The 14,459-nt window shown below is 38.7% G+C and overlaps 1 protein-coding gene across 1 annotated transcript in view; it reads right to left on the bottom strand.

Moving 5' to 3' along the window:
- LOC117208723 (von Hippel-Lindau disease tumor suppressor) overlaps positions 1–14,459 on the bottom strand; it is a 100,186-nt gene that overhangs the window by 84,277 nt on the left and 1,450 nt on the right. The gene's annotated exons all lie outside the window — the stretch shown is intronic.

Here is a 14,459-nt window from a genome sequence, read left to right as displayed (position 1 = left end):
GTGGGAGAATATTAGAATAGGCGAATAGGCAAGAGAGGATTTATCGGGGCCTGGTTTATTAGCCATTAAGGAAGAACCTTCTCCTCGAATATTGTCCCGAGTAGATTCCAACGCGTCTGACTGTCGATCGCACACAAACACAGGCATATACACACGTGCGTCGGTGTACGTGGAAAGCAATGATCGGACTCTGTGTAAGCTGCAAGCTGCAGTCTGCATTCGAAGGGTGGAAAATTGAAATTGAGCCTTCGACGTTCAGATATAGCCCGATGTCAGCACGGATTCCTCCGCTCTCCTATCCACCCTTATGTACCGCACGGTATACTACTTTACCTCTTGTAATTTCCGATGGTTTTGCACCCCATGCTATATCCCTCAGCTTTAGTCGAACTCCATGGGAGGTAGACACGCTGCGAAGACGATAATTAGCATTCCGGGCGGACAAAAGCATCGTCTAACTCGCGCTTTTGGAGTTTCGACACAAAGAATGAGGAGAATCACGTTCGCGAAACGATTTCGTGTATTAATACGATTCATTGTATTGCACGGAAATTACAAGTATGCGTGAAAGGTTGAATCTTTGATTCTTTACAGAGGTGAAGATTGTTAGACGATCTGATGTATTCTCTGCTATGTGTGTGTATCGCTTAATATATGATCATAATATAATATAACAGAAGCTAACGGAGGTATACTGGTATATATTAGTAAATCACGTTATAGTCTTATTTTGTTAGTGAGATAAGAAATATCTTTTATTAGCGTCAATTTTTCAATGTTGTTAGTTTTTGTTTTCTCAGCAAAGTAGGTTAAAGGTTAAAGTTACGAAGCTTTTAAGAGCGTCATGAGATGTAAGTACATTACGATCATGGCCATGTTTTTCACGCTTTTCAGCAGAGAAGGTTTCAAATTCTATATAGGTACTCTCGCGAGTTCTTGGCTCATCCATCAGTTCCAATTTCTAGTGTAATAGTAAATGTTCAGTGACTGCAATGGGGATTGCCAGGCGCTGTTGAAGTAAAAGTTGCAAAGAACATGAAGAGGAAAGGAACGAGAAGCGAAGAAATGCATCTTGAGTCTATAAGTGAACCCGTCACCGACACAGTCTAACAGATCCTACTTTACACAGAGACACTTCGATGCTGGAAGTTTATTCGCTGAAACGATAGCTCGCTGTTCATTTACACACGCAACATATTACTAGCAAGTAATCGATTTTCACGTGAAATTCAAAAATCAATTATTATGCTTCTCTTTTCACCGCTCCAATCCCCTTTCAGACTTCTTACTTTCTTTCTTTCACGCGTACTACTAATTGTAAGCCAGCAGAGTTTTTAATTCTTTGTGTTGATTCTTTTAATCATTGGCATTCTTTCTTTCGTATTTTTACTTCCAGCGTCCCAATTTTTTAGCTACCTTCCTACTCTTCATTTGCAACCTGTAGCTACCTTTGAATTTCATTCCAATTTTCTCCGAAATACGAATAGGTACGTCGCAACGAATTAGGAAGACATTATTTGCTCGAAGGGACTCGGGCAAGGCCCGATCCTTGACGACGTGAATTATGGAAGCTTCTGACTGCTTGCACAAGGAAATTCCCCATCGGGGAGGTTCCCGTGTCCAGCAGACTCGCGAGTTGTGTTATTAGTTCTGGTCGTTGAATGGTCTGCGTGCCTTGCTAGGCCGATTGTCACGCGCATTGTCTCGCTCACGCCCGTATTTCAGTCTCCTCTTGATAGGCTGGTCTCCTTTTACGGTACAGTATACTCCTAATAAAGAAATTAACCATCCTTGTTTCGTACAAACGCGATACTGGTGGAAATCAACGGAATTATCGACGTCTTCGACAAAGAACGATTAAAAGAAGATGAAGTTATTAAAATTATATGAAAACGTCGCACGACGTTGATTTATTCACAATACTACAATTCTCCCTTTACGCTTTGTAACGAATCGATTTTCCAATTAATTTCTTAAGAGCAATTTTCCTACGCCATGTATTAACCACCAGGTCGATGTTAATTAAACTGTGATGTAACAGGGGATTAACTAGGTAATTAAACAGATTCTTAGAAGAACTTATCCACGGATTACATCAGGTTAAGTACCTTATTACTATGTTTAACGCAGGCACGCAACCGTATGTCCCAAGACGAACATGAAACAGGAAGCGGGACGCATCTATAGATACGGCGACCTATGACCTACCAGGGAATTGTCCCATTTGTTCTTAGAATCTAGCTCGATGCATCTCGTGCGTGCCACCCGTATCTTATCCTAATTATTCGGTAATTTCGGCTAATTACTAGAGAAACGTGTAATTACTTGCAACGAAACCGAACAATTGATCTAAGAGAATCGAAGATACAGTTATTATAGAAAAGTTACATAATTACAGATACAATTTTACATATGTAGTATACAACGAAATAACGAGAATAAAAGTAAGGCGAAATCTAGCGCTTCTTTACAAACGCGACTAAAAAGAGTGTGACTTAGAAAAGAAGTTGTTTTACTAACCAAATATTACGAGTACTACACTTTGGATAATTTACATAGTTTTGCATATTACGTGTATTCTGTGAATTTCCTATGAACACGTAAAAATCAGCATACTAGTTACGAGGATCAACTTTTGGAAAGAGACGAATTTCATTTTCGTTTAGGAAAATTCGCACGAATATGGCGAAAAGAATCCGTGGTATCGATCTAAAGCAGGAACGCGACGAATCCGGAATGCGCTACTCGTAAAACTGCTATTACTTTTTACCGATTCCACGATGGTAAACGGATCACGTACAGGGTCGCGGTAAAAGATTGAGAAACAGACGAAGAATCTTTATTTCCAACGGCCCGCTCTGAATACAGCTGTCTGGACAGTACTTCCCTTCTTACTTAACGTTTTCACCTACACTGGATCTTTAAATATTGCCGGCAGACTCGAAAAATTACGATCGAGACTCTTCCTCACTTCGATTCTTTAAACATGGGATCGAATAAATCTCGTACTAGCAGAAGTGCAACGTTCAGGAATAAAGTTAAGGGCGTTGGGTTCATAAGGTAAGATTAAAAAAACTTCGTAGTCGTAATAAAAGTATTAAATACTTCGAAAAAAAAGAGCTCCAAGCTTCAAAGATGAACGCAAAACGAGAAAAGTAATATTTCTCAGTGGGAACAGGAATGAAATTAAAAAACGCTGAACTTCCGGGTGAAAGAATTTAATCTGTCTCTGCGGTGGAACGCGTCCAATTCGAATCCGCGCGAATTTCAGACGCACCACCACCTTTATTGCTCGCTGAGTCGGAGATCATCTTTTCTCTGCCAACCGCCCCGTCCTGATCGCCAGCGATAGTCGCGTGACCGTCCCAACTTTATCGGTATTCTAAGGTTTACGCGTTCATTGAATCTCCAACTATATACTTTGCATTCTATTCGAAATCATAGTGGAAACTACGTGCGAGTATTCTTCGATTCTTCGTAATGGCTGATTCTTTGACTCTGAACGTGACGTAATTCGGATATGAAATAAATCTACTTCGAACACGCAATAGCTACACGAAAAGTATTTGTAAATATCCTTATTCTTTGGTAAAGCGTTCTCTTAGCAGGTCCTACATTTCATTTTCACAGCGTACAATCGTTTGTAGCGACACGAAGGTACTACTAAACGACACGAGATTTAATCTTGTTTTACCTAACTAATTAGTTCACCTAATGAATTACAATGAGGTACGAATACTTGTCGTAGCCAGTCTAGATATTTTCCAAGAGGCGTTTGTTGAAAACAGCGATAAGTAAAGGTTTCAGTTGTTCGAAGATGGTTTTTAATTGATTCAAAGAATTTTATTTTCATCGACAGCGTATCTACGACATATCAGAAATATTCGATGAATAGAAATTATAATAGTGGAATAAGATCGATAAAAATTAGCAGAGGAAACAAATGCACGATTGGCCACACAAAGTATCGAATAACTTCCGATACGGCAGAATCAGATATCGGCGACGTTCGAGTCGTAAAAGTAGATAGTCTGCGTTTCCGAAATTGAGAAAAACGATCCTGAACGCAATCGAAACGAAACGAGAGATTTGGGACTTGCAAGATACGTGTATTTATATCAGTGACTTTCCACATTGCAAGAATCCATATCGTCGAATCCTAGATAAAATTCGAGATACAGAGCAATTTTGCTTTCTGAAATTACTAGCACAACATATAGAAACTCGAAGATGAACCAATTGACGATGTTTTCGAATAATTTGAAGAGAAATTTATAGAAAGAGAAAAAGTTATTCTGAAGCTTTTGCAAAATTTTGCACTGTGATAATTTCAATGAAATATCAATTAGTTCATCTGTGCAATGAAACGAAAAAGAACGAAAGTCGCCGTTTCAAGCGATAAGTGGCAGTACGAGAAATAACGTATTTCTGACTTTTCAGTGTTTTGTCAAAGTAATTTTACGTCTCCAACGGTATCTACACTGGCAACATCATAACATCGAGTTAAAGTGATTTCGCATTCCCCTCGAAATCGTAATAAAGCCCGGTGTCACCGTTACGACCGACACGAAGGAAATAGTGTGCCTAACAGCCTCATTGGCTTGAGAATCGCGATGCCACGTCAAGATACGGTTCTTCCCGGTGACTACATCGGTCACGATGAATCAAAAACCACTCGCTGGATATATTTGCCGAATAAGTATATACGTACTTAATATGCTTGTACATATGACAGATATGCAGAATCACTTGGTACCTTTGATGGCCGAATCGATTAGACGGCATACCATTTGAATGATCTCGAAATAAATCACGAAATAAATCTGGAAGTAAATCTCGCAATACCAACGTTCACGTAATACCGCATCGAAAATCGCTTTCACGATGTCAAAGTCCTGACTTGTCTGATAAATCTTGATTTTTTCCAGGCTCTCCATGTCAATTCTACTCTTAAAGTCAACGAAAGAATCTTCTCGTCGACCATCTGTCTCGAATCTTACATAACGTTATGTTTAAATTGAAATATCCATTGGAAAATTTCCTTGATTATAGCGATACTCGAAACACGATCCAAGCAGTGTCACATTTAACCCATAATTCATACGACCGTCGTTTTACTATGTAAATATAAATATAAATATTCAGGAGTTTACAAAAGATATCGCGGAGCTTCTCAACACCTCGCAAAAGGATACTTTCCAAAGTAGCAGGAGAATAAAAATTGCCAACCTGTCCCAAGTTTAGCAGTTCGGTGGAAATTTTCGAAAATTTACCGAACCAATAACATTCGATGTTATTTAGATTACACTAGATTTAAAACACGCTCGAATAAAATTCTCAGAAATTCTCCAAGTCGACCATGGTCGAAGATACCTAAATTGCGTTAAATTTGAAACAAGTTGAATCGAAATTCTCAAGAATTCTCCAAGCCAGCGACACTCGGAATTACTCAAACTGCGTCAAATTTGGGACACGTCCGATCGACGTCCTCGAAAATTTCCAACACCAACGACGCTTGAAATTGCGCAAAATGCGTGGAATTTAAAACGCGTTCGACAGAGACTCTCGACGATCGTGTAGACCAGCGATACTCCAGATTACCCAAGTCGCATGAAGCTTACAAATGCGACTCGTAAGTTTCCTGGATTGCTATAAATTACAGCGTTAAGTAGCCTCTGAAAATATTCCACGCCCACGGTTATTATATTCGTTACGTCTCTCGATTATTAACTTAGACGAGCGTCGAGATCCTCCTACGAAATTAGCAAAATCCACTATCCATCCTGGCAAAGACAGAACAGTGTAACAAGACGGAAAGACGACGACGTCGAGACCAGTCTGGAAAGAAGATGTACGCTCTGTTACGTGATCGTGACGCAATTCCCTGCGCTGTATCGTTCGTCGAGAGAGCACGCCGGAAGTAGGTTCGCGGTTAATGAAATTGCCTAAGTAACGATCACGTGTTACGTGTCCCCGTGCATAAGGGGGAAATCCCGGGGATCTTTACTGTTATGCAAATCGAGAACGACGAGCCGAAACGATTGTCGAAAGCGTAACACGGCGGTTCCGGCAAAACCTCCTAATTTTAATTAAGATCCCTATCAATTGCTCCCTTCCACCCTACGCTGTTTCGCCAGGGCTTTAGTTTTTTTCCAGCAAACGAATCTACCACGTTCGATTCCGTCCACCGGTTTGATTTATCTTCACCAGAGACCTTGGAGTAAAACGAGTTTCCAGGTGGCTCGTTTTTTCGTATTAGTTGGCGACGATAAATGCCGAGGATATTTGATGGTTGGCACTTTTATCGATTATTAGGGCTGTTCGGGGTTTCCTTTATGGCGACGAATAACGGGGTTTGAAGTGAGAATTATTGCTTTACAATGATTCATGTTTGGATTTTTCATCTTGAACCAGGTTAACATTACGTACCCTTTCTTCTCTTTGGTACCAGAGTATCGGTGTTTATGGAGATTCAGCAACGTTGATCTTTGACTGATATGCACAACAGTCTGAACGATGCTAGTTTCAATTTGAGAATATCTCGTTTGAATTCCTACGTAGTAAAGTATTGTATATTATAGTATTACGTAGATTATAGGATACACGAATTAATATTAGTATTGGAAAAATTAAACGAAATTAAATCCAATCTAAATTGCTATGGTTATGCACGATTCGACGATTAAGGACGACGATAATAAAGCATTTTTGTGATTCTTTTATCGCGAATAAAAATTGCTAAGAAAACGCTACATCTAATATCGTAAGTTCAATATTATATTCTTATATTCTAAGAGGATGAAACTTTCCAGCAAAATGTAAGAGCAGAGAAGATATGTACATTAAAGGAACTAAATATGAATTTTGCCAAAAAAATTCAATTTCATGCCCGAAATAAACGATATTCCCTAAAATTTATCGATCCGCCATCAAGAATTTCTTACACTTTCATAGTCATTTTTCTTTCTGCTCTTTTCCATCGATTCCACGAGGTCCAAGATGAGATCTAGCTCGTTCATAACTCGTGCAACGTCGCGTTTTTAGGAAGTCCCGGGTCTACCAGGGTTAGTTTACAGTCGCCATTAATTTTTATTATTCATCGGCATTTTTCTGCCATTATATCGCGTTACAGCTATAAATTTTCATGAATATTTCGGAATCTGTTGGCAGAATGTCCACCCGAATTATTAATATATGGAAAATCGCTGCTGTTAAATATTTAACGTCGTATTTTTACGATGAGAAAGAGCGTGCATCGGATTCTTCCTTCAATTACAACGAAAAACAATTTAGACGGCAACCGTAACAACTCTAGATCAATTCCGTTTCGATTTAAATAACTTTGCATTCGCTTAACGTTGCAATGGAATAATAAACTCGATTTTCGTATCGTTGTTTCGTTCGTAAGCAACGGATAATTTAATACCGATGTCTATTATATACTTGTCATTTCCTATTGAAATATCAAGCTAATACTAATTATATTCTATATATACCTATAAACGTCAATATAAAAGAATCTTAGAAGAAATGCACTTTTATAGAAATCTACTCACAAAATACTCACATCAAGTTATTTAATCTTAGAATAGTCATCGTCAAGTAATATCAACCTTAACAGATCTAAAAGCGAAGCTTGTGTTGCAATAAGCGTCTAAGAGAAATATTCTTTGCCAAACAACCCTTCCCAAATCTTATTATATTCACTTTCATATGTAAATATCATTTCTATAACCTAATTGATTTAATAGCAAAGCTTTGCTTACTCGAAGCATTTAAAAAGGATATTCGTTACCGAACAACCCTTCCTACCGTGGCAACACCGATCTATTTCTGAAACAAGTTCCGATTATGCAACGAAAAAAAAAAAAAAGAAAAAGAAAGAAAGGGAAAGGGACAAGAAAATCGACTCTCAGAGTGCACCTGTTCCCCAAGAAAGCGTAGCATCCACCGTTCCAGGATCTGGTTCGAGATCTTTCACGGTAGAACGGTGGACGTTTTTCGATTTAATGAAAGAGTTCCATCTCGAATCGAACCAACTTCGGTGTCGGCCGCGTGCAATCCGCTTCGTCCCAAACAAATACCGGTCCCGGCCAATATTGATCCTCGTAGTAGTTTCTCCTTTCGCGTCTTCCGCTACTGGTCATCCGTCGAACAATGACCCCGTCGAGCATGCCCGGCTAATGAAACGCTTTTAACAGTATCGTTTCAATGCTACTGCCCGATGGCGCGCCAACTCGACTGTCTCAAGTCCCAGAGACGTCCTCGATCCTCCGAGAATTGTCCTCCACGTTTGCTCTCTGAATACTACCGGTCGTTCTTTCAACGAGAGCGATTTGCTGGTTGAAACTTGAGTAGATGCCTGTGATCGCTGGACCACGTTCAAGAAGTGAATTTTATCGTACGCTCATGGCCAACTAAACGATGACGATTGTTTTCGGAATTTCAACGTTCGGTTATTTTCTATATTACCACGAAAATAAAAATCGCTAATATTAATGTTACGTGGCATTTACCGAACCAGTAACATTCGAAATTATTTGGATCGCGTAAATTGTATTAGATTCATATTCGACTCATACTTCTCTTCAAATTCTTCGAGCTTCGAATAGAAATGGTAACTTTCTGCAAATTATCAATATATTTAGTGTCTTTTTTCTTTCTTGTAGGAAAATTCCCAAGTTCTACTCTCGATTAGAATATAAAAGAATTTAACAAACGCCAATTATCAGTTAAATCTTCATTAGAACAATTTATATTTTATATACTCATGTACAATTTTCCTATTCATCAAGATCATTAAATCCAGCCAGCTTTTTACTTCTTTTAGATCTTTACTCGTAATATTCGTAATAATAAAAATATAGTTGTAGCTTAGGATAAATTTGTCACTTTCATTCGCGAGGAGAAATTCCTGAAATCTACATGATGCGATCTACATGAAATTCACACACTATATTCTGGACAATCAGCCGCTTCCATCTGCACCCTGAAAACCAGCGAAAAAAGGAAAAGTTTCACCCTCCATCGGGCACAGCCACGCGCGTTCGAACGATACGATTGCGACTCATACGGGCTATCTGCCAATGGCAACGTTTTATCTTGCTCGAATCGCGACCGACCATTTATCAAAATCGTCCTCCCTCGATGGCGCCGATTCTCATGAATCGTTCTATCCGCGTGAATCAGGCTTAACGCGCGAATAATTAATAATTCAAAAGAAAACACGTCACACGAAAACACATCGAATTCATTCTTCGAAATGATCAGAACGTTGCCAATAATTACATTTTCGTCAAGTTTCACGGACATTTAATACTTTATCGCGAATAATAGTCTGTATCAGAATATTTGGTTACTTATATTTTAGAATTTTTCCTCAATGACGTTGTCGGATTAACACGTTGAGTGCCCTAAGAACCGCAATACGTTGAATTTTTGCAAGATATTACTATGTTGTATCTGGCCATATTTTCTCTGACAACGTTGTCTAAATTGTTCACGTTACCGATAATTTGTTACGAAATTTTATTTTATATTCTATTTATCTCTGAAATTGATCTTATTTTAGTCATTCTAGCAAATTTAGAAACGTGGGTCACCGATGGCCACTGTTACAGTCAACGTGTTAAGCGACTGAATTTAGAATCCAACGATCACCAGCATAGTGAAAATTAGCAAATCCGCTCACTAAACGTCTGTTTTATTTGCCAGAATTTTTTACTTGCACGCTGTTTAATCAGTGGCAGACAAAGTCACGCATACATGTTAATGATACAGACATTTTTACGCATTAAGAATTCGTTCGCTTTCTCTAATTACAAATAGAAATCGCGCAACCTGCCGACAGACGATCGTTTCACCGCGAAATTACGCATAACCGGGCCACACGATTAACGTTATGCGAACGACGAAAAGCTACGCCATTGATGGTTGGCAGATTGGCTAACATCGAAATTCCGGAAACAAATATTTGACCGGATGAATCGGTTGGCCAGTTGCGGAACAATCTGATGATTCGCTGTAGCAAACTAACGTGAGGCAAGGTTTATCGTCATTAGTGTAAATGTATTTCACGTGTGTTTCTCTATATTATATGCTTTATGTTATTTTTGGTTCAGAAAGCAGTCAAAACGACTCATTTATTAGTGTTTAGAACCATAAAAGATCACTAGTAGGTATCACATCTACATATATTACCTATAAGTATGTTAAAATTGAATGAAGAAATATTTATTTGCAATTAATGAAATTTTGTATAAATATTTATAATGAATAACCGAGTATCGAATATTAAGTACACGCCTCAAAACGACTCATTTATTAGTGTTTAGAACCATGAAAGATCACTAGTAGGTATCACATCTACATATATTACCTATAAGTATGTTAAAATTGAATGAAGAAATATTTATTTGCAATTAATGAAATTTTGTATAAATATTTATAATGAATAACCGAGTATCGAATATTAAGTACACGCGGTGAGACTTGCCTCGCCGCATGCAGAAAACACGAATGCACCTATCTCACCGTGTGTATCTGGTTAAATGTACTGAGCTCCTAATACTTCGATATGAGGTGGATATTTATACTTGTCGGTTTATTAAAGAGACGAGTGATAAAATAGTCAATGAATATTAAAATCACTTTAAGTACTAGTACAGAGATAGTGCATACCGGTCGTAATCGTCGCACGCTCCATACTACAGTTCAACTCTACGCTCGTTGTATGACTCGCTATAATGCTCCGGTTGACGATTACAAATAACAGCGATAATATTTTGTCCGGAGTTCGTTTACCTTTGAACCTAACAAACCAAAACAATGTTCACACTCCAAGGTACAACGATACGAGTCTCTCCCGATTCTAATCTTTCGTTGACTCATGTGCCGCTACAGATATGCTCTTTGACGTTTAAAATTAAACAACGTGAACGCTGTTTCATATTGAAGCAGTATCAAATGTGAGTATTGATTTCGTGTAATATGATATCTGTGATCGTCTCACGCGAGACATTCTCGAGTCACAGTTCGAGATCAGTTTCACCAAGTGTAAACATTCTAAAACATACGGTTTCACAAAGTCATTTGTATGTGCAATACATATAATGTTATTTATATGTTATGTTAAAACTGTCTTACAATTAAAACTAGACAGGAATTATACATAAATATATGTCGGGTTTACATTAGAATTAGAGTTAGGGGCGTGAAACGAATCTTCGTTCGGATTACACGTTGTCGTTATGCAATAGAGAAGACATCGACTAGTGCAAATACGATTATTATAGAATTAGACAAGTAACTCGAGCAACTAGTGACAATGAACCTAACGAATAACGTTCAATAACGAATCTGCGGTCAACGGGATGATGGATGAACATGCTCACAATATCTAAGTCTTTGTTAAAACGTGCACAGCGTACGTGTAAAGCGTACAGACACTAAGTAACTCGTTAATACGACCTCACGAGAGAATGACTCTCCGTCGCGATGATGCTGCGGAGGAAAGCTATGATAGGGTGTGTCTAAGGACACAATCTCCATGGTTAGAAAATCGGTGGTTAGAAAAAGATGCCAGCCGCCCTCGAGGGAAAGTTGCTAGTGGGAGACGCCGTTCGTTGAAAAATAGGTCTCTCCTATCTTCCCGTAGTTGGGACAAAGACTGTTTGTCTGTTTGAAGGACTTTAGGTAACTAGATCTTAGTGTTTATAACGGCCCCCGGGCTAGCTGATCACGTACTGTGGTGACGCGTCTGCATTTGGTAACCATCATACCCGAAGAATAGGATCTGCGTGTGGCGAGCCACGGGACAGAAACCGTTGGAATGTTTACTGTCGCGTGCCGCTACAAATATTTCTTTTAAGGAGAGCTATAGAATTACTCCGTACCTTTGTTAGACAAAGCGTTCATCCCGTGACCGCGACTACGTTCGGCGACTGGCTGTCGTCTCGAGCCCAAGCTCATTATCACATATCTCAAACAAATACAATCGGATCGAAAGACGACAATTGTTTAATTACGCCTATGATAGAATCTAGATTACGGTGTTAGGGGATTATCCCGAAGTTCCAAAGGAGAGGCTTCGATGTCCTTTCATCTCCGACATATATTAGATAATTTGTTCGACCGTTCGCGGAGAGACGCGATCGCGGAGGAGGCGCGTCAACGGGAGTCGTAAATTCCCGTTACAATTAGATTATCGACGCCACGAACTGATCGACTCTCTATTTCAGTTAGGATAATAAAGGTGGTTGAATTAGTATAACACTGAGTTTAACAGGTTATAATATACTCTTTAATCCAACAACTAGTTTCGCGGAGTATACAAATGTTCGGAGAGACACGCGGGTTAAGTTACGATGCCGAATTGTAATGTCGTTTACAATAAGATTAGAAGTGTTCGACTTGAATAGTTATTAGCAAGACCACGATGTTAATCGTAGTAGGAGCAACTTGCAAGTAGTGAGTTCGCGAGAAGTATAAATCGCAAGTAAGATAGAACCGAGAGATGGGTTCAGCGAGTAAGCGACTTGTAGACTGATCTAAGAATGTAAAACCAGTCAAAAGATGTTGACTGTTCTAAAGATGGAAAATCAGTAAAGTTCGGAGACGATGCCGTGACGGAGGAAAGCTAGCGATGGGTGTGTCTAGCGCACGGGACCATCGGATTTGTTGATGACAATTTTGGCTAGGAAAGTGAGGGCAATAGTCATTGCTTTTGATTGGATAAGAAGAAGGTTGGTGGACAAGGAAGGGTCCTAGCCGCCCACGAGAAAAAGTTGCTAGCGGGAGATACCGAAAATGAGAAAAACCAAATTTCCCCGATCTTCCCGTAGTAGACAATAAATTTAAGGAGCACTTGAAATAAAAGATATTTGTTTAGTCTGAAGGACCCTAACTATAAAAATGCCAAGATTTATAGTGGGTCCTTATGACTATTGAGGGTACGCAGTAAGAGTGTGTAGACATCTGACTGCCATCTTGTCCGCGATGTGGAGCCTGGTTTGTGTAGAGTCATAGGACGTAACATAATTATATATTAGATAATATAAGAAAACTGAATCATTCTCTTAATTCCAAGATAACCTGACTTTCCAATTGAAAAAGAATTCAATCGTTTTTAAAATCCAAATGTAAATTCAAAGTTAGCATCATATCGTTCCAACGATCCCCTAATGCAGAGGAGAATTCCCGCGATTGATGTACGAGAGGACGCGCAAAGCTCTGGGACATAAAGTACCATATCAAATCATGTTCGGCCACAATTGCGATCTATCGGGCGCGCGTCAGGTATCACACCTTAGCCAGCGAATAATTTATCGCGATCCCACGAGCAGGCAACAATATAAGCAATTTCGCGCGCACAATACACCAGGCCTGCCATCCCTCCAATAAATATGAACAGAGTAGTAATAAATTACGAAGGACGATTAGAGCGGACTGGCGATAAATTAACGTGAACGCGCGCGCCCCCCTGGTGTATCAGCGTTGCATCTCGCGAGTGATCCGCTCGATCGGTTACACAGATTAATCCCTTTTTACTTTCGCAACACGCTTGAATGACCTACACATTTTTTTATCAACACTTATCAGTAGATAATAATTATATTAGTATAATATATTTACTATACACTATACAAGGTGGTTGGTAACTGGTGGTACAAGCGGAAAGGGGTGATTCTACGCGAAAAAAAAAGTCGAAAATATAGAATAAAAAATTTTTTTTTAATTTTTCCATCGAGACAACGATCTACAGTGAGATCCGTTATAACGAGACGTGATAAAGTGCACGCGTACCGAGCGAAAATTCAAAATCGATTTTCTCGAAAACAAAGCCTCAAACGAAAAATTTTTATTCTATATTTTCGACTTCTTTTTTTACGTAGAATCACCCCCTTTCCGCTTGTACCACCAGTTACCAATCACCCTGTATATTTAATAGCAGTCGCGGAGATTATTAAAAGCCTCTAACTTAGTCGTCCCAGAGCCCATACTACTTTAAGAAAAATACATTTTATTTTAAACTGTATTTTAAGAATGCATATTAAAAAAACATTAAATATAACTCATTACGAAAGAAATTTTATTTCATATTTACATTAACTTATTTCATTTTAATGGTCTTCTCCTATCCCCCATTTTTCTATGAAAACAGCCTTCGCTGAATCAATAGTCTCTGATCTCAAAAACTTTAATTCGGCTCTCATAGCAATTGATCGTTTGAATCTAAATTTCGAAATAATTCGTAGCTTCTCGATAGTGTAAAAGATCGATCGGCTCGAATATTATTCAGCAGTTAAATCCTTTGAAAGTCTCAATCAATGTTGAATATTGAATTTATACAAGTTCTAAGTCTTTAAATTTTCGATAAGTCTTGAAAGTCCTAGAAGTTGGTTGAATATCCAATATGCATTTTCTATGAGATATTGTATATTATATGGAAAGATTGAAGA

The sequence above is a fragment of the Bombus bifarius genome, unplaced genomic scaffold, assembly GCF_011952205.1.
Source record: "Bombus bifarius isolate JDL3187 unplaced genomic scaffold, Bbif_JDL3187 scf7180000008161, whole genome shotgun sequence".
Lineage (NCBI taxonomy): Eukaryota > Metazoa > Arthropoda > Insecta > Hymenoptera > Apidae > Bombus > Bombus bifarius.
The sequence above is the reverse complement of the archived record's forward strand: the minus strand, read 5'-3'. Positions and strand labels throughout refer to the sequence as shown.